Source organism: Mirounga leonina, unplaced genomic scaffold (genome assembly GCF_011800145.1).
Source record: "Mirounga leonina isolate KUSES-001 unplaced genomic scaffold, KU_Mleo_1.0 Mir_366, whole genome shotgun sequence".
Lineage (NCBI taxonomy): Eukaryota > Metazoa > Chordata > Mammalia > Carnivora > Phocidae > Mirounga > Mirounga leonina.
This window is the reverse complement of record NW_023270709.1, coordinates 11,230,716-11,258,710: the sequence shown is the minus strand read 5'-3', so window position 1 is coordinate 11,258,710 and position 27,995 is coordinate 11,230,716. Positions and strand designations below refer to the sequence as shown.

The 27,995-nt window shown below is 36.5% G+C and overlaps 1 pseudogene; it reads right to left on the bottom strand.

Moving 5' to 3' along the window:
- Window positions 1-20: 20 nt before the first annotated feature.
- Window positions 21-27,995, bottom strand: LOC118027212 (annotated as a pseudogene).

Here is a 27,995-nt window from a genome sequence, read left to right as displayed (position 1 = left end):
ATTACCTGAAGGCACTCTCCTCAGTCACAAATGAAAGAAACAGTCATGTCCTTGCTCTCTTCAATCACAATGGCTTCAGCCAGTTCTTGCAACAGCTTCTAGAGATGCTGAATTCCAGCTCCCACAGGCTCTAGGTCATTGTCAGACTCACTGGGGGAGCAGAGGGGTTCTGTCAGGGAGTAGGGGCTCTGGAAGGCAGTCTCCTTCTTGGAGGGAGGTTGCAGTGGGTATGCACATGGGTCCGTCTGGACAGAAATCCGTGATACTCCTTCATCCAGGGGTCCAGGGTTGAGGGGGCAGGGGCAGGGGCAGCTCCAGACAGGTGAGTGCTCTTCTGGCTCAGGCTGTGAAATGGGGGCTATTGCCCTTCTGTGCCCCTCTCCTCCTCCTCCTGGTTCTCACCTGGGTTGTCACCAGCCACTTGGTTCCACTTTAGCAGGACTCCTGGATTCTCTGGGGCATGCCACCTAAGGCGCTCTTAGCTGAGGGAGTCACAGCCTGGAGGCCCTGGCGCTGGGGCTTCCAAGCATTTCTAGGGGGCTCCTGCCAAGAAGCTGAAGCTGACTGCTCTTAAGGGGTAGCCTCCCCTGGAACTGACTGCACAGGGAGCCTGGGGCCCAAATGGAGGTCTCCAGATGGCTGGCCTCATTCTCCTCCAGGTTTTTCTGGCCCTGGAATGATCTCTGGCACATGGAGGCTCCCACTCCCCACCACCTAGAAGTCTTCTGCCTGGTCAAGACTCTATTCAGCCTACCAGACCACAACAGACCCCAGCACTGACCAGCTACCCAGCGTAGCCACTCAGAGCTCACCCCACCCAGGACACAATATTTTATATCAGACGATTGTGAATGTTCTAGGGCATACAGTCAGCATAAATAAGTACATGACAAATAGAACATGGGAGGAAGAGTCCCCAGTAGAAGGGAGATCAGTAGATAAAGAGAATATTCTAAGCTGATGGATTATGGGATAGATGGGAGGCAGGTTGACTTGAACTATTTTAGTCTCCCAGTATTCTCTAGCTAGGCCTAAAACCAGAACAGAATGCAATGTTTTTCTTATAAGTCCTTAAATTTTTTTCACATCAAATTCTCTGAGAACATTTAATTCAGATATCTTGAGTTTATATGGTTTGAAAATCTAAACAAAACAAGGAGTGCTATGCTGAAATTGTATTGTTTTAAAATGAGGTGAAATGCGTTTTATACAAAATAAAGCTGATTGAAAACAACATAAGAATGCAATTTTCTATGAAGTTGTCTGAGGTATGAAGTGATATGGAAAATGGATAACATATAACCTTATTCTGTTTATCAATATATAATTATGAAGTAATTTCTAATAATGCAGTTATTGATTTAACTTCACCCATGTGCCTTCGGAGGATATTTATACTTTAGGAATGAAATTTAACTAAGTTATTGGGTGAAAATTGCCACTGAGTCATCCTAATTAGAAAACAGATGCTGATGTGCAGATCATGTTTTATCCTGGCCCTCCCCTGATCCCAGTATAGTTGCCTTCTTAATAGATGGATGTTGCTGTGGCTTAACAATTGGGAATAGCTCATATCAGTTCTACTGAGGTGAGCCTCATGCTTCTGCACATTGTAAATAGGAAAATGTTCTCTATTTCCCCTGAAATCTTCTAGTATCTCACAAAATCCAAGAGTAACAGTGTTAACAGCTGGACTGATAAGTTGGAAATGGTGGAGATATATGTGTGGACTTGTCTCATCAGTGGATTCACAACAAACTCAATATTTGTAAATGAAAAAAAATCAAGAAAGGAGGAAGGGAAGAAGGAAAAAGGGAGAAAAAAAGAAGAAAAGGAAGAAGGAAGGAACAAAGGATTAGAGGAAAGGAAGTGAGAAGAGAAGAAGCGAAGAAAAGAAAACCTATTTCTATTTCAAAGAAAAGAAAACACATGGTCTGACATATGTAATCATATCTCACTTTGAATAATAATAATCAAGTAAAGACAATATATAGTATTTATTGGGCTATTACCAAGTGCAAGGACCTCCCTACTATGTGCTAATTTACTTACCCTTTGAGGGAGGTATTATTATCCCTCTTTTGCAGATAAGATGACCTAGACTCAGAAGGATTAAGAGCATAAAGGCAGGATCTGAACCCAGGCAGTCTGGCTGTAGATTCCATACCCTTAATCATCAAGCATTGGTACCTCAGTATACTTTATGTTTAGTTGGAAACAAAAATATAGACGGAAATAAAACTGCAGGGACAAGTTAGAAATTTGACTGCAAATTACTCTAGAAGTTTAAGGATAGTTGGCAACAAGAACTTGAGATTATAGCCCAACTGTTCCATGTCCCTGTGTCTTCAATATGCAAATATGTCACCAGGTACCCAGAAGAAAGCAGGCATAATGATTGATCTGGGGTGTAGAGATGTACCTATTGTGAAATAACCAAAATATTTTCTCTTTACAAATTGTGAACCATGATGCATTAGAAAGTTAACTTTACAGTCCATATAACAGATTCCAACAAGCAAGCTAAAATTTAAGCTCATAAATGTAATAATTTAAATTAGAACAATAACTTAAGTGAATCCATAGAGTGCCCAACCAAACTTTAGTTCCAGGAGTATCAATTCCAAAGTGAAAGTGTCCGGTCAAGAATCGTTCTGAATTTAATTTTGGTATTGCCCTAAAATTATGTGGTCACATTTTTGTTGTATCTAGGAAAGGTTTATAAGATCAGATCAAATTGGTGGGAGACAAGAACTACCTTATGCTCTCAACCATTAAGAATATAGTCAGAATGGAAGAGGAATAACAGTTGTTCTGATTAATAAATTCATGGGCTTTAAAATCAGATGACTCAGCTATTCAACTTGCTAAATAGGAGACTTTGGACACATAACACAGCCTTGCTAAGTCTCAGTTTATTTAGATGTAAAATGGGATAACATAATAACACTGTACAAGATCATGTGAGAAACAAATAAGATCTTACATTTGAAAGCAAATTTTCAGGTCCTTGACACCTAGGTACTGGGTATATATTGTGCTTCTTTAGTTTCCCCTTAAAGCTTATGGTCAGAGAGTTATAGCTTCTCCTTAAACAATTCTTGATGACAAATGACAGTGAAGACATCCATCTTGTTGCATCATTAAAATTGTAGACTGTTATGAGGTAACAAAATGTTAGATGCTATCTAGCATAATTATACAGCCAATACAAGTGTGAAATCTGTATCTGTTCTCATCTTCAAAATCATCAGGGGTAGGAATCCACTCCAATTCTTATTGTCCCAAATACTTCCTTAAGATCTCTGAGTTTTTCCAAGTTGTGCCCTCTAGCAATAGGTAATAGGCCTATATTATCTTCCTTATGATAGTCTTTCTAGTCGTGAAGATTACTATTGGTGTTTCTGGAAAGATTTCTTTTCAGACACAGAGGCAGTCTTCTTCTTTGGGCAGTACATTTTACTTCCAGTATTATTATTATCCAAATAGCTTTTCAGTAGTTATAGGCTGGATTAAATTGAGTTTACTAACCAACTAATAATTTTTAATTTTGTACAAGTCTGTCCTAAACCATGTTTGATGCAATTTAAAACTCCAAAATAAACAAAACACAGCATTTCATATATATCTCAATTACACTGTATCTTATTTTTTATGGTTTTTCTTGCCTATGACAATTTTGATTTTATATTCTATCATCCATTAAATATTTAAGTCTTTTTATTATCTGTGAATTCAGTATTCATAATCTGGAAGGATCAATTGTGAAGATAACTGTGGCCCTTTAACTTCATAGTCTTGGTTGAAAGGTTCAGTAGACTTAGGTCATTGCCAGATTTGATTATGGTCATGGGTGACAGGCCAACAATACCTCCAAGTACTACCATCAGGTGTGAGGAATAGTTCCCAAGCATCAGAAACAGAATGACAGTTAATACCTCAGATCAAACTTGCATAATAATCAGAGTCAGGCTAACAAAATCCAGGGAATGTAAGCCAATGAAGAGTAAATTAAAGGGTACTGAGGGATCAATTAATTGTGTTTTCAACCTTGAACCTACAAATTACGGATGTGATAGCATAAAATGCAATCTGTCTGAGTCTTATTTCCAGGAATTCCATCAGATTTCTCATGGTGAAGATAAACAAACAAACAACAAACAAACAAAACTTTGTGGAATTTCAGCAGAAGAGGGGAAAAGTAACCATTTTGAAATACATCCCAAGGAAAATTATCCATCACATCAATAAGTTAAAGGGCAAAAAATCACATGATCATATCAATAGATGCAGGAAGAGCATTTGACAAAATCCGATATCCATACATGATGAAATCTTCAGTAAACTAGGAATACACAGGACTGTCAACTTGTTAAAGAAAATCTACAAAAACACTTACAGATAATATCATACTTAATGGTTAGAAACCAGAAACTTTCTCCCTAAGATCAGGAACAAGACAAGGATGTTGCCTCTCATCACTCCTACTCAACACTGCATGAGAATTTCTAGCTACTACAATAATACAAGAAAATGAAATAAAAATATACATATTGGGAAGAAAGATATAAAACTGTCTATGTCTACATATGACATGATTTTCTATATAGAAAATGCCAAAGATTCAAGAAAAAAAAAAACCTTACTGAAATGAATAAGCAATTTTAGCAAGATTTGCATCATGTAACATTAGTATAAAAAGTCGGTCAATAGATTTTCTGGATACCAACAATGAACAGCTGGGGACTTTGAAATTAAAGGTACAATACTATTTACTTTAACACCAGAAAAATTAAATACTTTGAAATAAATTTAACAAAATATATACCAGATGTATATGAGGATGACCACAAAATTCTGATGAAAAAAATCAAAGAAGATCTCAATAATTATAGAAGTATTTTATGTTCATAGATAAGAAGATCCAATATTAAGATATCAGTTCCTCCCAACTTGATCTAAAGAATCAATGCAATCCCAATAAAAATTCCAGTTAGTTATTTTGGAGGTATGAACAAATGATCTTAAAGTTTATATGGAAAGAAAAAACAGAAGAGCCAACACAATTCTGGAGATGAAATCAGAGGACCGACATTACCTGTCTTTAAAACTCACTGTAAGGTTATAGTAATCAAACAAACAAAAAAAAATGCAAACAAAACAAAACAAACAAACTACAAAAACAGACAAACAAATAAATGGAACAAAGTGGAAAGCCCAGGAATAAGCCCACACAAATGCAGTCAACAGATCTTTGATAAAGGAGTAATGGTAATTCAAAGGAGAAAAGATAATCTTTTCAACAAATGGTGCTGGAACAACTGGACAAAAACACTTTGTAATTGTTACATCAAAATGGATCATACACTTAAATGTAAAATGCAATACTAAAATTTCTAGAAGGTGTCACAGGACGAAATCTAAGTGACCTTGGAATTGTTGATGCAATTTTAAATGCAATACCAAAATCAGAACCTATGAAAGAAAAGTTGGTAATTTGAACTTCATTAAAACAAAAACCTTATGCTCTACAAATATCATTGTTAGAAAAAGAAAACATAAGGGAGAAATATTTGCAAAACACATATTTGGTAAAAGACTTGTATCCAAAATATATAGAGTTCTTAAAACTTACCAACAGTGAAACAGACGATCCAATTACAAAATGAGCAAAAGATTTGAGCAGATGTCTTACCAAAGAAGATATACTTCAGATAAGCATATGAAAAGATGCTCAATATTATATGTCGTTCAGGATTTGTAAATTCAAATGATGACATACTACTACATATCTATCAGAACTGCTAAAGTCCAAAACACTGATAATAAAAAACTGCTACCAAAGATGCGGAATAATAGGAACACTTATTCATTGCTGAAAAGAAAAAAAATGGTATAGAAACTTTGAGGACTGTCTGGCTGTTTCTTACAAAGTTAAACACTGTTTTTTTTTAATTAAGATTTTTTTTTTTTTTTTTTGACACAGAGAGAGAGAGAGACAGCTAGAGAGGGAACACAAGTGAGGCTGGATCCCAGGCCCTTGGGATCATGACCTAAGCCGAAGGCAGACGCTTAACGACTGAGCCACCCAGGTGCCCCAAAGCTAAACACTGTCTTAACATATAATTCAGCATTGCGTTATTAGGTAATTACCAAAATGAGTTGAAAACTTAGGTCCAACACAAAACCTACACATGAATGTTCATAGAAACTTTATTCCTAATTGCCAAAAATTGGAAGCCACCAAGATGGCTCTCAATCTTTCAACAGGCTGGTGGCTATAACAAACTGTGGCACATTCGTACACTGAAATATTATTCTGCAATGAAAGGAAATGAGCCATCAAGACAGAGAAAGACATAGAGGAAAATTGCTTGCATACTGCCAAGTGAAAGAACCTAGTCTGAAAAGGCTGAATAGTGCATGATGCCACCTGCATGACATTTTGGAAAAGGCAAAACCATGGAGACAAGGAAAAGATAGGTCTTTGTCAGGGACTCAGAGGGAGGAAGGCAGAAATGAATAGGCGGATCACAGAATTTTTAGAGCCATGAAACTATCCTGCATGATACTGTAATGGTGGATACATGACATTATGCATTGTCAAAACCTACAAAATTGTACAACACAAAGAATAAATCCCAATGTAATCTATGGACTATAGTTAATAATAATATATCAATATTGGTTCATCAGTTGTAACAAACAGACCACATGAATGTAATGATACGGGAAATGGTGCAGGGGAGAGGGGGTCTACAGGAACTCTCTGTACAATCTCTGCAGATTTTTTTTTTGAAATCTAAAACTATTCTAAACAATAAAATCTATTTCCCAGTCATGGTGTGGATGCAACCCATAGAACGTGATTGTGTGCAAGGTGGTGAAGAAAAGAGTCTTGGGTTTGAATTCAGTTTGCCCATCACTAGCTGAGTTGCTTAATATTTCTGAAACTGTTTCCTTGTTGGTAGATTGAGAAGAGCACTATCTTTAGTAGAGGGTTATTGTTATGATTATTGTTAAATAAAATAGCATGTGCACATCAGTAACTGCCATATAATAAGTGTATAATAGTAGCTACAATTTGGATCCTAAAGGACTTTAGAGATTTTGAAGATAGAACGGTAAAGCTTAGAGGCATCACTTGTGAAGATCATAAAATAATGTCATTTGCAGATCACTTGCTGTGTTGTTAGGGAGTACTGTATTAGGCATTTGTGGAAATAAAGCAAAAAGAAAAAAAAATCATGTTTTCTTCTTCCAATTAAGACTGATTTTAAAAAGTGATGATTTAAAAACAGACAGAAGAATTTTATCAATATAGTTTCCTGTGCTCTCCATGATTTTTCTCATCTTACTCCTCCCCTGCAACAGTTAAGGAAAGAAAGGATGACAGAAGTGACTAAGCAAAAGGGTCCTTTAAAATACTCTTTATGGGATAGTTTAAGCCCTTGCCCAGGGAAAGACCTCAAGTTGCTTCTTTTCAACTTTACTCAAATAGGGGAGGTGAGGGGAGACTTTCATGTTCTAAGGTTCTGCCCTGCACTTTATGAAATTATATGTATCTTGAGACATAGAAAGGATTGTTTAATGGAGTAATTTAAGATAATGAGTTTCACATCTATTTTATGGAATACATGTTGATCACTAAACCATTCTACAAACTATGATGAGTCTGAATAGAGACAGGTCTTGGCAAACTGATTCTTTTACCATGTTAACTACCATCCCACAATGTGAATAAATAATATAGATTATTTTACATCAAAAGTCATCCATGTTCATGGGCAAAAATGTCACTAAATACTTATCTCTAGGGGTCATACTTGTAGGTAAACTGGAGGACTTTGTGATAGCAAATGGGCCTTGCTCATTCTCATCTTTCTGGTTTCTGCTGAAATGTAATGTCGTGGAGAGTGCCCACTTAAACTCAACCACCTTTCTCCACTCCCCTGTACCAGTCCTATATTTCCTGTCACTCTCCTTTACCAGTTTCCATCATTTATACTTATCAAAATCTACAGTTACACATTTATTTGCTCATTTCATTGTCTGTTACTGCTTTCTTACATGAAATTTCAAACTCCCTGAGAGTGAGAACTGTGTTTATTTTATTCACCAAATCATTTCATGTTCCCTGATGTGGAGCAGCACTCCAAAGTATCTACTGATTGATTAACTTAAGGAATAAATGAACTTGCAATGGTGGCATGCCCAGTGTTCTCCATGGTAGAGAACATATACATCTCTCACCTTAGGGATCAAACAACTCAAATTATTAACTTCCACTTATTCTAAGAAGCTGGTAGTCATTTCCTCTGTCTTCAATTTGTCTGACCATTTTTTTTTTCAATTCACAAGTTCCTGTTGGCTAGAACACAATGAAGATCAAAATAAAGTCATCTTCTCACACATATTGGGGAAAACAAAACTTGGATGTAAATATAAACAAAAATTATTGACAATTCGGGATATTATTTTCCTTGAATATTTCAATAATCAAATCTATAATAAAATGAAGCTAAGATTATTTACCTATTAGGATCCATTTAGCCAACAAATGTTGTGGCACAGATAAGTTAGTATAATAAAATATAATACAGCTTGATGTAAAGGTTAGAGTGGTTGATATATGAATGTGACAAGACACCGCTATTGGAAATTGAGTTTCTTAAAATTAAAACAAAAAGGTTTGGGATATTAGTAATATTTGTAGTCAATAGTAAGCAGATAAAAGTTTCATAATGACATATTAGTCAAGAATTTTCTTTTTCTAAATGACCAATGCATCATGTAGTAAAAAAGTACTTTTTATGATTAACTGTTGCAAGAACATCTTATCTGAAATCATTCACTATTATTTAATATAGAAACCCCTCTGATACTATAAGGGAAACCTGACAATGGTGGAGGACTTTGAAAGATTATTTTTAATATTTGGCATAATAGTCTGTAATGGTTCCTATGGCTCTGATAACTCAAAAATTGAATAAAAAAGCAAAAGTAAAGTTGAATCCTGTCATTTTGCCTTAATAACAATTAACATTTATGGAGTGCTTTTTATCTGTGATTTGGTTTATCTTTCAAAATTTTCCCAATTGTTTTTCAGGTCACTGAAATACCACAGTTATTATTTTGGATGAACATATCCTAACTTGTATTAAAATAAAAACTCCTGAGATAATGACAACACTTTTGTATTTAGTACTCCACCAGTAAATGAAGGTGTGGAAAAGAAAGTCATGGAAAAGGGATTCAAGAAGCAGTGTGATTGGTAGGAAACTCTGAACATGGCTCAAAGGTAGAAATCCATGTGTTCTTCTCATGGATATTAAGGAAATAGGAGTAAATGAATTCACAATGACAGTATGGAATGAATTGGGAGAAAGACAAAAAATTCACTGATAACTAGTATTATAATAATAAACATTTCTACATAGCAAGTTAACAGTTTAAATTTACTACATAGAGATCCACGTTCAGGAATAGACAATTTTAAGTGTTTTGTCAAACCCGTTTGCTATTAGACATGAACAATGATCAATAAAATATTTTGAAAATGTGTGATGGGATAGGATGTTCCAGACTCATTTTCCCCTGTTCCTCTCTTCCAAATGCAACCACATACTCTAGAAATAATTCAGCATGCGATCCTAATAGGACTCTAAAAGATAAGAAGAAAGTGGACTGGCTAGGGATCTCAGGACTTAAGAAAAGACACCAAATTGAGTTCCTAGATTTTCTTTTTGCCCCCGAAATATGGTACTGTGGATTGAGGAGAGCCCTACAAGTTGGAACTGCAAAAAAGCATAGAAAACAAGAAAACAATTAAAGCCTGACCTTTCTGGCCATGTACTGGGAAAGGGACAGCCCAGTAGAGACCTAACAAGGAGGTCCACTGCTGTCCAACACCAGTGTCAGCAGGGCCTGTCCAGGAACTCATCCTTAATCTGCCCTGTAGGCTCTTGGCAAAAGCATCTGTGATTTTGCACCACACACTGGGCAGTAGTGGGCTTTTTGGGCCACAGCATCAGCATCAGCAGAGTGCTTGCCCTGTCCCCAGGGCAGGGGGGACTCAATCTGCTATGACAACAATGACTAAGGCTGAGTGTTTCCTGAACCTAACCCAATGTCACTGGGAAGGGCAGGTGATATTTGCTAAGATCAGTCAAAAATCTCAGCAGATGGGGCACCTGGGTGGCTCAGTCGTTTAAGTCTCTGACTCTTGATTTCGGCTCAAGTCATGACCTCAGCTCAAGTCATGATCTCAGGGCCATGAGAGATCAAGCCCCACATCAGGCTCCGTGCTGAACATGGAGCCTGCCTAAGATTATCTCTCTCTCCCTCTCCCCATCTCCACTCACGCTCTTTCTCTCTTAAAAAAAAAAAAAAAATCTCAGCAGAACCATAAGAATAAAACTGACCAGAATAACTTGGCAAAGTACCTCAAAACTAAATTGTCATCAGAACTACAGCTCATAAAATAATCCAGGACTTACATGTTAAACCTACGTAGAGATACTGATGACTGAAAAAGATTTAAATAAGATGAAGAATCTCCTAATATTATATACAAAATGTCCAGGATATATGCAAAAAAAAAAATCCCTCATTATACTAAGAACCATGAAAAACACAACTTGAATAAGAAAAGGCAAGACATGAATCAGTCGTTGGAATTATCTGACAGTATTTTAAAGCAGCTATCATATAGATACTCAACAAATAATTTAAAATTCTCTTAAAAAAATGAAAAAAAATTAGAAACTCTTACCTAAGTAACAGACATTACAAAGATGAACAAAACTGAAACTATATGACTGGAAAATAGAATAACTGTAATAAAATCCTGGATGGGCTCAAGGTTTGAGTGGAGATGACAATGGGTAGAGTCAGTAACATTGAGAACAAACCAGCAGTTGGTTCAATCTAAACAACAGAAAGAAAATAGACTAAAAAAATGAATGAAAATAACAATGAAAGGAAGAGAGTCTCAAGGAATCCTGGGACAATTAAAAAAGAACTAATATTGTATCATCAGAGTCCCCAGACGAGGGTACAAAGATTGAGTGCTGAAATGTATTTAAAGATACAGTGGCTAAAACTTCCTAAATTTAGTGAAAGACATAATCCTACAGATTCAAGAAGCTGAGTTCACCCCCAAATAAGTACATAAAAAAAGCCATACAAAGATTCAACATAATTAAACCTTAACTAATTAAATTAAAAACTAAAACCAAAGAAAACATTCAAAAACAGCCGGATAGAAATGGCACATTGCTTATATGGAAACATCAGTTCAAATAACAGTGGATTTCTCATCTGAAACTTCAGAAGCCAAAATGAGGTATCAAAATATCTTTTAAGTGGTGAAAGAAAAGAATTGTCAACCCAGAATCCAATGTCTAGTGAAACTCCTTCAGAAATGCAGGGAACTGAAGACATTCTCAGATGAAAGGAAACAAATGGAATTTGTCACCAGCAGATCAATTTTTAATGAATAGCTAGAGGAAGCTCTCAAAACATAAAGAAGGTAATAACAGAAGCCTGAAGCCTTCAGAAAAGACAGAAGAACAACAGCATGGGTAAAAATAGAGGTGAACATAATAGCCTAGTCTTCACCTCATGAGTTTCTTAAAACCTAGTTTTTGTTCAAAACAAAAATTATAATGCCATGGGATGCTCAATGTATGTGGAGGAAATACTTAGTATGATAATATATAAAAAGTGGCAAGGACAAAGTATCATCAATGAAAGTAAGTTTTCTACAGTTTCTTCAAAGTGGTAAAACTCTGACACTAGTAGTCTAAATTATATATGCATATTGTGATATCTAAAGCAAGCAACTATGGTAAGAAAGCTCTACAAAGAGGGGTGCCTCAGTGCCTCTCTCAATTAAGTGTCTGACTTTTGATTTCAGCTCAGGTCATGATCTCAGGGTTGTGAGATCAAGCCCTGTGTTGAGTTCTGCACTGGGTGTGGGGCCTGCTTAAGACTCTCTCTCCCTCTGCCCCTCCCCCACTTGCTCTCTCTTTACAAAGAGATATGCCCAAGTCATTATTATTAAATAAAAATAAAATCCTACAAAAAATCAAGATAGAAGAAGGCAAGAAAAAAGAAATGAAGGAACAAGAAGCAGAGAGAACAGGCAGAAAAAAGTCTAAAAGAACAGACTTTACCTCTATAATATCAATAATTACTTTAAATATGTATGATATAAATACACCAGTTAAAAGACAGGCATTGTTATGGATTAAAAAGTAAAAACAAAAAAATGTGTCCTATTTGCTGTGTAAAAGAAACTCACTCCAAACCTAACAACATAAGTAGATTGAAAGCAAAAGAATAGAAAAAGAAATATCATGCAAATATTAATTTTAAGAAATGGCAGGAGTGGCTATATTAATATCAGACAAGGTAGATTTCAGAGCAAAGAAAACTAATACAGACAAATGGGAACATTGCATATTCATAAAAGAATCAATGCACCAAGAAGTTAATGGTGGTCCTAAATGTGTATGCATCAGATGCAACAGATCTTCAAGTTACATGATGCAAAAATTGAGAGAACTGAAAGGAGAAATAGATAAATCCAAAGTTATAGTTGGAACCTCAAAATCTTATTTTTAGCAATTGGTAGAAATACTAGTCAAAAATTATCAAGGACAGAAGAACTGAACAACACCATCAGTCAACAGAGGCAAATGCACATTTATGAAACAAATGATCTGACAAAACCAGAATACATGTTCTTTTCAAGTATCCATGGAATAGTCAACCAATACAGACCATACCCTGGGTCATCAAATAAATCTTAATTAAAGAAATTAAAGTCATATAGAAGATATCCTTAACCATAGTGGAATCAAATCAGAATCAATAGTAGGCAGATAGTAGGAAATTCTTCTAATACACTGAAACTAAATAGCACATTACTAAGTAATACATGGGTCAAAGATTGAGTCTCTAAGAAAGGCTTAAAATACATATAACTACAGGAAAATTAAAATATATTGAAATCTGCGGGATGCAGTTACAGTGCTGAGAGGAAAACATTAAGTGCTTTCATTAAAAAGGAAGAAAGATCTCAGGGGCACCTGAGTGGCTCAGTCAGCTGAGCAACCGACTCTTGGTTTTGGCTCAGGTCATGATCTCAGGGTTGTGGGCTGAGCCACGTTGGGCTCCATGCTCAGTGCAGAGTCTGTTTTAGTTTCTCTCTCCCTCTCTCTGACCTTCCTGCTTGTGCATGTACTCTCTCTCTCCTTAAAATAAATAAGTAAATCTTTATAAAAAAAAGATCTTATCTTGCCATTTGCAACAACGTGGATGGAACTGGAGGGTATTATGTTGAGTGAAATAAGCCAAAAAGAGAAAGACATGTATCATATGATCTCACTGATATGAGGAATTCTTAATCGCAGGAATCAAACTAAGGGTTGTTGGAGTGGGGGGTGGGGTGGGAGGGATGGGGTGACTGAGTGATAGACACTGGGGAGGGTATGTGCTCTGGTAAGCGCTGTGAATTGTGCAAGACTGTTGAATTTCAGATCTGTACCTCTGAAACAAATAATGCAATATATGTTAAGAAAAAAAAAAAGAAGAAGAAGAAGAAGGTAGCAGGAGGGGAAGAATGAAGTGGGGGAAATCGGAGGGGTAGACAAACCATGAGAGATGATGGACTCTGAAAAACAAACAGGGTTCTAGAGGGGAGGGGGGGTCGGAGGATGGGTTAGCCTGGTGGTGGGTATTGAGGAGGGCACATTCTGCATGGAGTACTGGGTGTTGTGCACAAACAATGAATCATGGAACACTTCATCTAAAACTAATGATGTAATGTATGGGGATTAACATAAGAATAAAAAATAAAAAAAATAAAAATAAAAAAAAAGATCTCAAATCAATAGTTCAAGTTCCTACCTCAAGAAACAAGAAAAGGAAGAGTAAAGCAAGCATAAGAACAGAAATTATAAAAATGAGAGCATAAATACATGAAAATAAAACAGGAAAACAATGATAAAACAAAAAGTTTGTTTTTCAAAAATCTGATAAACCTCTAGGAACTGATAAAAATAACTTGATAAAACTTTATCAATAAACTGATAAAAAGAAAGAAGACTTGAATCCCCAGTGCCAGCGATAGAACAGGGGATATCATAACAAATCCTGCAGAGAGAATACCACAAACAAATGTATGGTCAAAAATTGGACAGCTTTAAAGAAATGGGCCAATTTCTTAAAAATGATACATTATCAAAACTCAGTCAAGATGAAAGAGACAACCAGAATAGTTCTAAAACTACTAAAGAAGTTGAATTTGTGATTAAAAATCCCTCATAGAAAAGAAATTACAGGTTCACATGGTTTCGCTGAAGATTTTTTAGAACAATTCAAAGAAGAATTAATAACAATTTTATACAATCACTTACATAAAATAAGAGGGAATACTTCTTAAGTCACATTATGAAGCTAATATTACCTGATACCAAAGCCAGACAAAGACAGCAAAGCCAGCAAGCAAGAAAGAAAGAAAGGGAAGAAGGAAGGGAGGGAGGAAGGAAGGGAGGGAGGGAGGGAAAAGAACCTCAGCCTAAAACTTACATGCTATAAAAAACTCAAAATAGGTTATAAACTTAAATATAAAACATTAAAATATACTTTTAGGAAAATAATGGGAAAAACTCTTTGGTGCCTTGGACTGGGCAGAGTATTTACACTTCATACCAAAACACAACCTTAATACAAAGAAAAAATGATAATTTGGAATTTGTCAAATTTACAAACTTTTGCTCTGCTATACACCCTGCTAAGAGAATAAAAAGACAAATTGTAACATAAGGATCAGTATACACCTAATTGGAATGGCTCAAATAAAAAATTGTGGTAACACCAAATGCTGGGCAGAGAAACTAGATCACTCATACATAACTGGTGGAATGGTAGTCCCTCTAAAAAACAGTTTGGCAATTTTTCTTCAAAACTACAAATGGCCTTAGGATACAACTAGCGACTGCACTCTTGGACTTTTATCCCAGAGAAACAAACATTTTCACACAGAAACCTGTACATGGATGTTTCTAGCAGTTTTATTTGCAACATCCTCACACTGGGAACTGTGCAGATGGTTTTTAATGATGGTTAGACCAACTGTAGCACATCCATACCACAGAATACTACTAATTTGCTTAGTGTAAGTCCACAGTGATATTTCAGGTTATTTATTTGAAAATTTTACCAATTTTCATAACTCAATTTGGAACCAACTGTGCCAATCTCCTTTCTCTTCTTTTCCCACTTTTCTTCTGAAATATTACAAATTCAGTAAAACTCTGTTCTTTTGTTGGCTAATTCAATATCTGACTAGAAGCTTATCCAAGATGGCTCTGAGTCACCATTAGAAAGCATGGATGGATACTGTCACATGGTGGGGAAAATCAGGCTTCAGGATTTCAATGTGATAAATTAACTTAGAAATTGTAATTTGCTCTTAAAACAGACACACACACATTTTAGGTATTGATTCAAAATCAATCTGCCTGGGGCACCTGGGTGGCTCAGTCAAGCATCTGCCTTCGGCTCGGGTCATGATCCTGGGGTCCTGGGATCGAGCCCCACATAGGGCTCCCTGCTCAGTCAGGAGCCTGCTTCTCCCCCTCCCACTCCCCCTGCTTGTGTTCCCTCTCTCACTGTGTGTCTCTCTGTCAAATAAATAAATAAAATCTTTAAAAAAATCAGTCTCCCTGTATCTGAATTCTTTGATTTAATCAAGTCTAAAATTTGGTAAATTCATTTGGGCAGATAAGTGTCAAAAATATACTTGTTTGGTATTTCATTATCTATTCCTATCCTTTTTATTTTTTAAGAAATAGAAAAATCAGCATACTTTATTAGCATCTTGACATAATCAAAGAAGAACTGTTCATAGACATAGTGGGCCTAGTTCAAAGGACCCCAGTACTCTCAAAACGCTTCTTCTCACCAAAACATCATAGTCTACCTCATATTCTCATTATGGTTTTTTTTCTTCCTTTAGATTAAATCACAGTGGGTGCTAAGTTAAAGTGTATATACATTATTTAGAAAGGCCCAAATGATACAGTAAAAATATTACTCAACCAAACAGTTCTAGCCTTAATCATGCCACAATTGGGTTATATGAACTTGGAAAAATGCCACTTCACTCACAATTCCCTTTGTGACAATGAAATGGATCAAGTTAGAGGTTTGTGGGCTTTTCTGTTGGCCAAGGAGCATTTTGTTCCACTAAAAATCTTAAAAGAGAGGCCAGAGCAAAAGTGAGTTAGAAATGCGGTACCATGGAGGCAGTGGACCTGGAGGCTCAGCCTCTCTCCTCACCCTCCACTGGCCCCTGCAACAGCTCCCATGGCTCTGCCCTTTAAAGACCTCTAGATCAGATGATCTCTAGGAATCCTTCATAGTTTCAAATTGTATTATGAATGCTTAGAGAAGGGATAAAAAAAAATAAGTGATACAGGAAGAAATGCATGTAATTTTAAAGCATTAGAGTAGAGCCAGGGTCCTAGCTGCTACAGGAGATGAGAAGAAGGAACTGATGGGGAGTAGACCATCTTGTGCTTGCTCCACCGTGTTCTGGGCCCATCCTTTGTGGGGGGTTGCATGGCTCCACCCATGGAGAATGACTTACATGCTAGCACCACCTAAGAGAGCACCTTGAGAAGCATGTAATAGGCAGAAGAAAGACTATACACAGAGAGAGAAGGCAGTTGCTAGGGATTGCCTTCCTCCATGTCTATACTCCATGGAAAATCCCCCCAAGATGGAGATTACAGAGCTAATAGAAAAAGCACTGGGTAACAAAGAGCCAAAAAACAAAACAAAACATTGTTAGACCGGTCACATAAATATTACCAGATGTACTGGGGCAGAGAGCAGTGGGCAAGCCTGTTCTTGATCAGTCCTATAACCATAATGGTGCTGGCCACAAAAGACTACCGAATGGTTCCAAATCAGGAGGCTCTGGGTCCTGTAGAGGACACTGTTGACTAGTAACACCAGCTGGTATTTAAAGCTGGAGATGACTTTGGCAATTTCATTTAATTCAGATTGAAAACGAAGTAAGATTTATTATCTAGAAGACACAACTGATTTTACTAATACTAATAGAGGACAGGAGTCACACACACCTGGATTATTCAGTTCTTTTGAGAGAACATTCCTATTGGATGAAAAGTTCATTACAAAAAAGATGAAAGACAAGATTTATGGGCATATTCTTATTATTTAGGAGATGAAGGACTAAAGATCAATGACAACAACCTATTTTGTGACAAGAATGGTCATGCTTTTAAACTTTATTGGCAAGAGTAAATACACATTTGACTGTGTAATTATTTCAAATTCAAAAACTGTCTTCATATATTGGATTTTAAAACCTGACAATTTTCAAAATGTGTTTGATGAAGTGTTTATAAGTCCAAAATCTTTTGATGTTGATGGTTATCTCACTGTGGAAAATTTTCATTCTCACTATTGGTATTAGACGGCCAAGGAGTTTTGAAAAAAAAAGAAGTCCTGGGCGCCTGGGTGGCTCAGATGGTTAGGCGTCTGCCTTCGGCTCAGGTCATGATCCCAGGGTCCTGGGATCGAGTCCCACATCGGGCTTCCTGCTCCTTGGGAGCCTGCTTCTCTCTCTCTCTCTCTCTCTCTCTCTTTCTGTCTCTCATGAATAAATAAATAAAATCTTTAAAAAAAAAAAGAAGTCCTAATATAATTGGCACAGTGAAAATTAAAGCAAAGAGTATAAAACACGATATTTACATAGATAAATCATAAAAATGATCTCTGACCAGCAACCTTTTTAAAGAAGAATAATATTCCCATGCCATAAAAATTAGATTCACTTTGTAAAAGATAATTTTTGTAGTGTCTCCAAGTCTTGACCCTGTGAAATCTTCTATTCTGGTCATTCTTCTCTTTTTTAATTTTTTTTTAATTTTTATTGTTATGTTAATCACCATACATTACATCATTCGTTTTTGATGTAGTGTTCCATGATTCATTGTTTGTGCATAACACCCAGTGCTCCATGCAGAACGTGCCCTCCTCAATACTCATCACCAGGCTAACCCATCCTTCCACCCCCTTCCCCTCTAGAACCCTCAGTTTGTTTTTCAGAGTCCATCGTCTGGTCATTCTTCTCAAGATAGTTTTTCATTTAAAATTCCAGACAAGGAGTGACAGAAAAACAATGGAGCAGTGTTTCTTAGGGTGAGGTTTGGTTATATCAAACAAAAATCAAACAAATAAACCAGAAAGAAAGAAAGAAAGAAAGAAAGGGAGAGAGAGAGGAAGGAAGGAAGGAAGGAAGGAAGGAAGGAAGGAAGGGAGGGAGGGAGGGAGGGAGGGAGGGAGGGAGGGAGGGAGGGAGGGAGGAAGGAAGGAAGGGAGGGAGGGAGGAAGGGTGGAGGGAGGGAGGAAGGGTGGAGGGAGGGAGGGAGGAGTTCTTTCCTCTCTCATGGAAAGGAAGTCTGCCAGTAGCCAGCATGGGACTGGTATGGTAACACTAAAGCCTGCAAAACTCAAATTTTTCATCTCTGCCATCTTTAGCATGAAGCTTCCACTTCATGGTCCGACATGTTTATTTGGGACTCTGTTGACATATCTTTAACCATTCCCTCAAGAAGAGAGTGGAGATCTCAAAGGATGTGTCTTCCCACCTTTACAGATGCTTTCTGAACTTACACACAATGTATCATCATGCATGTCATTTACCAAAATGTAATGAATGACATGAACACACCTGGTTGTGAGACAGCCTAAAAGATGTCGTTCTTCTGGGAAGGAAAAAAAAAAAAATGAGGACCCTCTTACTAGGGAAAATTGGAAAATAGATGTCAGAGTAGCAACTAGTAGTCTTAGTAAAAAGGTAATTGAAAGGTAGGCTTTATTTTAAATTTTATTTCAGAGATGATAGTAATTGTATTTTAGATGATCTTTATATATACAGAACCTATTCTCCAGGTCTTCATCAATTCTAGATTTTAAGTAGTTCCCATTGTTTCCTATGATCTCTTTATTCTAATATGCTCACTTTCAAGCTCTTCATCCTGATACTTCCCTAGAATGGATGGATCGGATCTGCAATCCTTTCTGAGTGCTCCCTTGTAGAAAAATCTTGATTTTTCCTACAAATGACCTCCTGACTAAGTACATCATTCTTGTCCTCCCCTGCTTGGAGGGCAGTCTTCATTTCCTTCTGCTTTTTGGCTCTCTGGAGAAGTCTACGATTTTTCTCACTTTGGGCTGTAGTTCTCAACCCTGGTTGTACAGTCAAATCACTGAGGGAGATTTTTTTCAAATGGAAATGCCTAGACTCCATCCCAGAATAATTAAATCAGAATCTCTAAGGATAGAGCCCAAACACTGGTGTTTTTTTAATACCTCACCCAATGATTTTAATGCACAGCTGGTGCCAAGAACCACTGTTTAAGAAATAAGCTCTTTTTTCTTGCCTGGATGTTTGTAGAGGTTTTTTCCTTCTCCTTAGTATTTTTTTTTTTAATTGAGGTATAATTGACATACAACATTACATTAGTTTCAGGTGTACAACATAATGATTCGATGCTTTTATATATTGCAAAACACCTCCAATCACAACAATAAGTTAATACCCATTGCCATACAAAGTTACATTTTTTTCTTCTCTTGAGACCCTTTAAGGTTTACTCTCTTAGCAACTTTCAAATATTCAATATGGTATCACTAACTATGGTCACCATGCCATACCTTACATCCCCAGGACTTTTATTTTATACTGGAAGTTTGTACCTTTTGGCCAACTTTGCCCTTTACCCTAGATGCAACCCTTGCAACATAAGCAAGATCATATGGTGTTTGTCTTTCTCTGTCTGACTTATTTCACTTACCATAACACCCTCAAGATTCATCCATGTTGTCACAAATGGCAAGATTTCATTCTTGTTTATGGCTGAATAATATTCACTCACACACATTCACACACACATACACACACACTATGTTTTCTTATCTATTCATCCATTTATGGGATAGACACTTAAGTTGTTTGCACATCTCGACTATTGTAAATCATGCTGCAATGTACATAGGGGTGCACATATCTTTTGAATTAGTGTTTTCATTCTCTTTGGATAAATACCTAGTATTAGAATTGCTGGATCATATGGGTAGTTCTATTTTTCATTTTTTGAGGAAACTCCATACCGTTTTCCAACGTGACTGCCCTAATTTACATTTCCACCAACAGTGCACAAGGGTTCTTTCTCATTCACATCCTCACCAACACTTGTTGTGTGTTGTCTTTTTGCTAATAGCCAATTCTAACAGATGTGAGGTGATTTTGTTGTAGTTTTGATTTGCGTTTCCCTGATGATTAGTGATGTTGAGCATCTTTTAATGTACCTGTTGGCCATCTGTATGTCTTATTTAGAAAAATGTCTATTGAGATCCTCTGCCCATTTTTAATCCGATTATTTGTTTTCTACTGAGTTGTATGGATTCTTGATCTATTTTGGATATTAACACCTTCTCGAATATATGATTTACAACTATTTTCTCCCATTTGATAGATTGCCTTTTTATTTTGTTGATAGTTTCCTTTGCTGTGCAGAAGTTTTTAGTTTGGTGTGGTCCCACTTGTTTATTTTTGCTTTTGCTGCCTTTGCTTTTGGTGTCATATATATATAAAAATCATCACCAAGAGCAATCTCAAGAAGCTTACTTACCACCTACATTTTCTTCTAAGAGTTTTAAGGTTTTAGGTCTTATATTCCATTCCATTCCAGGTTTATATTCCAAGTCTTTAATTCATCTTGGGTTAATTTTTGTGTATGGTGTTAAGATAACAATTCAGTTTTATTCTTTTGCATGTGACTGTCCTGTTTTCCCAACATCATTTATTTAAAAAAAGTCTTTTCCTTATTGTATATTCTTGGCTCTTTTGTCAGAAAATAATTGATCATGGATTTATTTCTGAGCTCTCTATCCTGTTTCATTGATCTCTGTGTCAAAACAGTACCATACTGCTTTGATTTTTGCTTTTGTCACATTTGCTTTTGGGTAATTCTTAATGATTTATTTTGTAAATGTAAAATAAAATGAACACATTTTATTTATCCTTGCTTTAGTAGCAGTGATTTAGAGAATAAATAAAATTATGTGTGTATCACCTAAGTTAGCTTTAGAGTTTGTTTGCTTATTTGTTGAGGCTAGTAAAGACTTACAGTTGGTGGTAATAATATAAACTGATATTAATTTTGAACTGTGCAAGATTTGCATTTAAGGTTTAGGAACGTGAAGTGGGGAAAATCTTGTTCTCATAAGTTTTCGTATTTGTCTATAAATTAGTAGTAAATTAATAATAAAAAGGCATTTTCCAAATATAAGTTAAACATTGCTAAGTTGTTCAAATTCCTTGTGACTATCACATTTATTAACTTACTGAATGGTATTACAGAGCCTATATTCTCACACTTTAGGCAGCTTAAGTATTTCGCTTATTACCTTTCTTTTGAAATTTAGTATATCATAAACCACAGAAATACAATGATAGCAGATTGAGATCATCTTTCTCTACAGTTGAGCTGTGTGTATTTTTTAATTGCAGGTTAATATTTTCTCTTCTTTATTTTTAGCACAAAAGAAATTTAGCACAGATTTATGGTAGAGGTGATTGTTATAGAATTTTAAAAGCAAAATATATAAATGATTCCAAAAGAAAGAAATTTTTTGTCTCACCTAGACTGATTCCTTAAGAAGCTTCTATTCATTCAATTCTTTAGTGAATTCGGACCTGTGGGTTTTACTTTTTTTTAAATTTTAATTAATTAATTAATTAACTTATTTATTTATTTATATTTTTGTAAATCAAAAACATTAGATAATTCTTCCAATTTTCTCACGGTCTAAATTGAACCAATATTATAGATTTTTTTTTGTAAAAAGCTAATGTAATAAATGTAGTAAACAATATACAAAAATAATATATTTTCATAATATTCAAAGTGACAAAAATAATATGCAATTCAGTTATTAAAATATCAAAATACAGAAAAGTATAAGGAAAAGAAAAATCCTTTAGCCCTTCATCTACATATTACATAGGCTATACATGTTAACTCATTATTACTACTGGTGATCCTGCTTTTATATTAGTAGCATTTATTAATTTTCTGTGCTTTGCTCATTTATTTGGGTTTTGCAATATAATTTTGAAAAGAATCTTAATGTTCGTTAATGTTCGATCATTTCTAGATAATCTTGTGTTAATTACCACTTTATCACTGCAGACTTCTTGTTGCCTCTCTGCCCCTGTGCAGCAGGCTGAACGTGCAGGTGAGTTAGCAAGCCCTAAATGCAGCTTTCAGCTAAGAATCGGGAGGAGTAGGTGTATAATTCCGCACCTCTCAGGCGAGATAATTTTCAAGCGTTTTACCTTGATTTCCAGACCTTCCCCTCCAAATAATCCTCAGTCTCCCACCACACCCTTCATTGAACGTGTTCCCTCTCCTGCATCGCTCCTCACCCATATGTGCTGATGTTTCCAGCAGTTCTCAAATCAATTACTTGCACTCCAAGCCTTGGCTCAGAGTTTGTTTCAGAGGGAATCCAAATGAAGACAAAATTCTAAAACCAAAATGGAATGCATTACCACGCTATAATCCAAACGATCAGTTTAAAGATTTGGTAAATTTACATTAATCTGTTTGTAAAATTACAAATTTGGGATTACTTAGTAATATTACTTTATGTGGGATTTCAATCAAATACTTAGGTTTAACAAAGCCCTCTCACAAATTAGGTAGTAAAATGCCGGTATAAACACTGCCAGGTTTGAGGGAGGAATACCAGCCAGCCATCCATAGCAGAGAATAAACAATAACTCTGCTAGTCGTATCTCCTTTCCACATGTGGAAGAGTGAGCCTGCGCATCGTGCTTTATGACTTCCCAGAAGGTCCTGGAGGTAAAGAGTATGCAAAGCAGTTGCCATAGGAAGAATTTATAATTCTGTGAAGTTTTTATGACTGCTTTCCCCAAAATGCATTCCCAAAGGTTATGAAAAAGGTGAAGACTGGTGGTTCAAAAGATTATTCACTTCTGTGGTGTGTGTCCCTTCAGTATCTGTCACTAAGCATTATTTTATTTAACTAGTAAGTCTGTCTGGATTTCTCTCAGATTAAATTGCTTCTTCCTTTTAAAAACCCCTCCCTGGGGTGCCTGGGTAGCTCAGTCATTAAGCCTCTGTCTTCCGCTCAGGTCAAGATCCCAGGGTCCTGGGATGGAGCCCTTCATCGGGCTCCCTGCTCAGCAGGAAGCCTGCTTCTCCCTCTCCCCCTCCCCCAGCTTGTGTTCTTGCTCTGACTGTCTCTCTCTGTCAAATAAATAAATAAAATCTCTAAAACAACAACAACAACAACAACAAAAAAAAACCCTTCGTCCCCCATTCCAAATGGACCAGTAAGCCATCATTTCCTAAGTCACACATGAGCCTTTTTTTTTAAACTCTAAAGATTTATCCCTAACTAAATTTCATCAATTCAAGAAAACATTTATTTTAATAAGAGATAATAAAAGGACAGAATTTTAGGTGATTTTCCAGTGTGAACAAAACCATTTTTAGGTGTTATTGTTTCTATCTTTTTCTAGAACTTTATATCACTTCGATCAAACATCATAAATAACTTGTTTCATACTTAAGAGTTTCTTATTAGTAAATACAACTTTACTAAATTATGTAAAAAATCTTAAAACATGAAAAATAAGGTTTGTTTTTTATTTGATCCTGGAGTAGGGATCTCAGAGAGGATGAGGAGGATAAAGTTAGCTGGCTATCTTTCACAAAAACTACCCCACCAATGCTAACATCTGGACAGGATGCTGCATTTTCTGGGTTCCTTTCTTCTGCCTCCTTCCCCCTGATCAGTTTTGTATTAGACCCTTATGTTTTCATTATAACCTGGCGGCAAGAGCTCCCTTAAATAGAAAGAGTGAATGAAGGCAATTTTTTCCATTAACAATACATTTCCCTTTGGGGTCTCTGGCACATTATTGTTCTTCTTTTTTAGAAGGAGCAAAAACCCCAAGAAAACTGTCTTCAGTTGTGAAGCATTATTATAGATCCTATCTAAAAGCCTTGGGTTTTTTTTCCTCTGATGAAAACATCCTAAAATATTCCTGTAAATGAATACAATTCAGAGCAAACATCTATACACTTTTGAGCAAGTATTGTGCTAAAAACACACATTTTTTTTTATAAGAGCATATTTTCCTGAATAGTCGATATGAAAAACCTGGAAGAACTGAAGTTTCAAAGTAAGGTAAAATATTACTTAAACACATTTTTTGGAAAGATTGCATCCTTTCTTGGAAACCACAAAGTATTATATATAATAGCCCAGGTGTATCTATTTTATTGGATTTGTTTGATTGTGATCTGTAATGCTTTAAAACATGTATACACACGCACACACACACATGTTATATATAATATACATATATAAAATAGATTCCTGTCCTAAGACTATATATATATATTATGATATATACATAGTAGTATATTACTAGTAACATATACTAATATAATAGTATATAGTATATAAATAACATAAGTAATAGTCTGAAAACATTAATTTATTTCACAACTCCATAACTTACATTTTAATACTCTTATCCTTATAAGAGTGGAACTTAATCTGTTCTTCCACTTATTTTCTCAAATATTTCAACCTCTTGGGGCTCCTGGGTGGCTCAGTCGTTAAGCGTCTGCCTTCGGCTCAGGTCATGATCCCAGGGTCCTGGGATCAAGCCCCGCATCGGGCTCCCTGCTCGCCGGGAAGCCTGCTTCTCCCTCTCCCACTCCCCCTGCTTATGTTCCCTCTCTCGCTGTCTCTCTGTGTCAAATAAATAAAATCCTTTTAAAAAAAATATTTCAACCTCTTATTCCAATGCCTTTTGGGAAGAGATGCAGGAGCTGCAAATGAAAGATGGGAGCCATCTTGGTAATAAAATCCACAAGGTTATTCCAAATGGGTTCTTCATTTAGCCCTCAAAATAATCCTGTTGGGTCGATGGAATTGTTCCTATATCAGCTGTGATCCTTTCAGCCAAAGGTAATATAAACCCACATAACCTGTCCTATAAACAATGCACAATTGTATTGGCTCACATAACTGCTGGTCCACAAATTAGGTGTAGGATCCAGGGGAGATTTGATTAAGGCTCTCAAATCTTTTCTCTATCATCCACTCAGGTTTAATCTCCTTTAAACTTCAGCTCTGTCTCCTGGCTGTCTTCCTTCAAAGGTCACAGATGGCTAGGGTAGCATCTGGAACAACATGCTTCTAGATTTACATACAAGTGGAGAGAGGCTCCTGGTGACTTTCTCTTAAGAACTGCAACAACTGTCTCAGAAGTCTCCAGAAAAGATTTTATTTTATCACATTGAAAAGGATTAGGTCACATACCCATTTGCTGAAAAAATCACCAGCAAAAAGGGATAGGATAACTCTTAAGGCAACCAAATCCTCCCCTCACCTTACAGCAATTTCCCAAACTGCTTTACTGCTAAGCAGTAGGGCAAAGATGTGGGGGATTCTGGGCTGTTGTCCACTGTGTTCATTGCAAATCTTACTCTGCAGAAGAAAAACAGTGACTCTGAATTTTGACATATTTTGCCCATGTTACAAACATTCTTTGTAACTGAGTAAGAAAACTGTGGAGACTGGGTCTCCATTCAGTAGTTTTCATGAGTACATTATGCTTTCCATTGCATCATGGGAAAGAAAATATGTTACCACATTTAGTGTGGTGTGTTTTTGTTTGTTTGTTTGTTTGTTTGTTTGTTTGTTTGTTTTTTAACCAGTAAATTCAGGGGCGCCTGTGTGGCTCAGTCAGTTAAGCATCTGACTTTGTTTGGCTCACATCCTAATCTCAGGGTCCTGGAATGAAGTCCCAGGATCAAGCCCTGTGTCAGGCTCTGCTCGGGGCAGGGAGTCTGCTTCTCTCTCTCCCTTTTCCTCTGCCCCTCCCCCCACTCTTGCATGCACGTGCACGCTCTCTCTCTCTCTCTCTCCCTCTTTCTTTCAAATAAATAAATTAAATCTTAAAAAAGTAAATCCAGTAAATTCAGTTATACAGTCAATATATGGAACACGAACAATAGCAATATTTTAAACCCATGTTACATACGACCACAATTGCTGTTGGAAAGTAAAATATGGATAGGAAAATAATCTCTCAAAACACTGCAAGCTTGAATGGTCTTTTTCATAACCTGGAAATGCTAGTGTGAGCTTTTTATGGACACTACCTCTTAAAATCAACAACGGCTAAATGTTTAAGAAACTCCTCTTTGTAGTCAGCAGTCCTGGTAGGCAACAACTGCATGGATGGATAATGTTAGGTGCGTAGCCTGTTCCAGTAAAGAAAAGGCCAACTCCTTTTTTCCTATTTTACCTTACCTTACTTTTTAAATTCTCTTGACAGATTACAAACATTCTTTGTAACGAAGGAATAGAGGCAAGAGGAGGAAAGGGAAATCGAAAAGCGGCTTTCAATACCACAGCTGGTTTAAGATGAAAAATAATCCATAGAAGTCATTCAGAAATTGATACTTTGGTTCTGCACTTAACTTACTGATAATTTCGAGCCAGAAAAAAATACAAAACAAAAACTATAAATGAATACATTAGAAGTACTGTGTGTCCTACCCAAGGATCTCAAGAGGAAAGTGCTGTGGCTTAACTTTTCTTGACTCGGTCACTTCCTGGCAGGCCAGGGTCTGTCAGCTCATCTAGGGACCGCCTGCAGACCCAGAGGTAAAAGTTCAGAAATAAACACATTCCAGTAAAGGTTACTTAACGGCTTTCCATGGATTTTAAAATCACTTTCTAACTATGTCAGGCCAAAAAAAAAAAAAAAAATCTGATAATTTATGTTACCCAGATGTTAAGAAATCCAACAGCTTTCACTACTCATAAATTTAACAGCATTAAGCACCTGCTGGCTCTAAGCAACAACTCCTGCCAAGAAGGAAGGAAGGAGCTTTGTGATACATTACTAGGCTCCTTCCCTTGCTCTCCAAGCTTCACACCCTCCCTAGCCTACCACAGAGAGATCCTTAGACTCCACACACCAATAGCAGCAGAAACCCACTCTGCCAATTCTGCCTTGGATGTAGGAAGTGGGAATCAGCGTGGGGAAATGGCTATTTCTAAATCTCAAAGAACACTAGCTGTTAGCAAAAGCAGTAAACAAGAGAGGTGTTAGAGCGAGTTTAGAACAACAAAGATTAAGCCTTTGAAAGTAGAATAAAATATTAAAGGTTAATTTTGATCTTCTCTCAGTGTGAGAGCCTTTGAACACATGCAAAACTTTTAAAACTATTTAATCCCAAGTTGTACCTTTCTTCTCTGCCAAACCCATCAAGACACGTTAGAACTGTTGGATTTAGGCTGCACTCCGTTTTGATTTCCATTTTCTTTCTTTGTTGGAGGTGCTAATGAGTGTCAGAATGGCCGTAACTTGGACATCTGAGAGACATTGGATCTGAAACATATTAAAGACCAGGGATAGTGCTGGCTGATTCTCAGGATCTAAAAATGGACCAAACGCACAGCAAGGAAGCTGTAGATCAGTAATAATTCAGAGCTGTCTGTAAACTTTTCATTCGTATAACTGCCAGACCTAAGTCTTCCTCTCTGCTCCTCTACCAGGTCTAGTCCAAAACCCCCCTGGATATGGTTCACCAAATTGCATTTGTGGCAGCCCAGAATCTTAGCCATAGGGTTGGAAAGAAGGTATTAGTTGCCACCATGAACCGGCTCCATCTCAGAAAGTGCCTGTTAGATCCATGTTCCTAGCAAAGATGTACATTATTTCATGAATGGGGCTCACCATCTGAAATAGTAGGTGCCAGGAGTACAAGATTTAGGGCGAGATCCTTAATTTCACATTCAAAGCTCTTCCAGTGCACACCCAT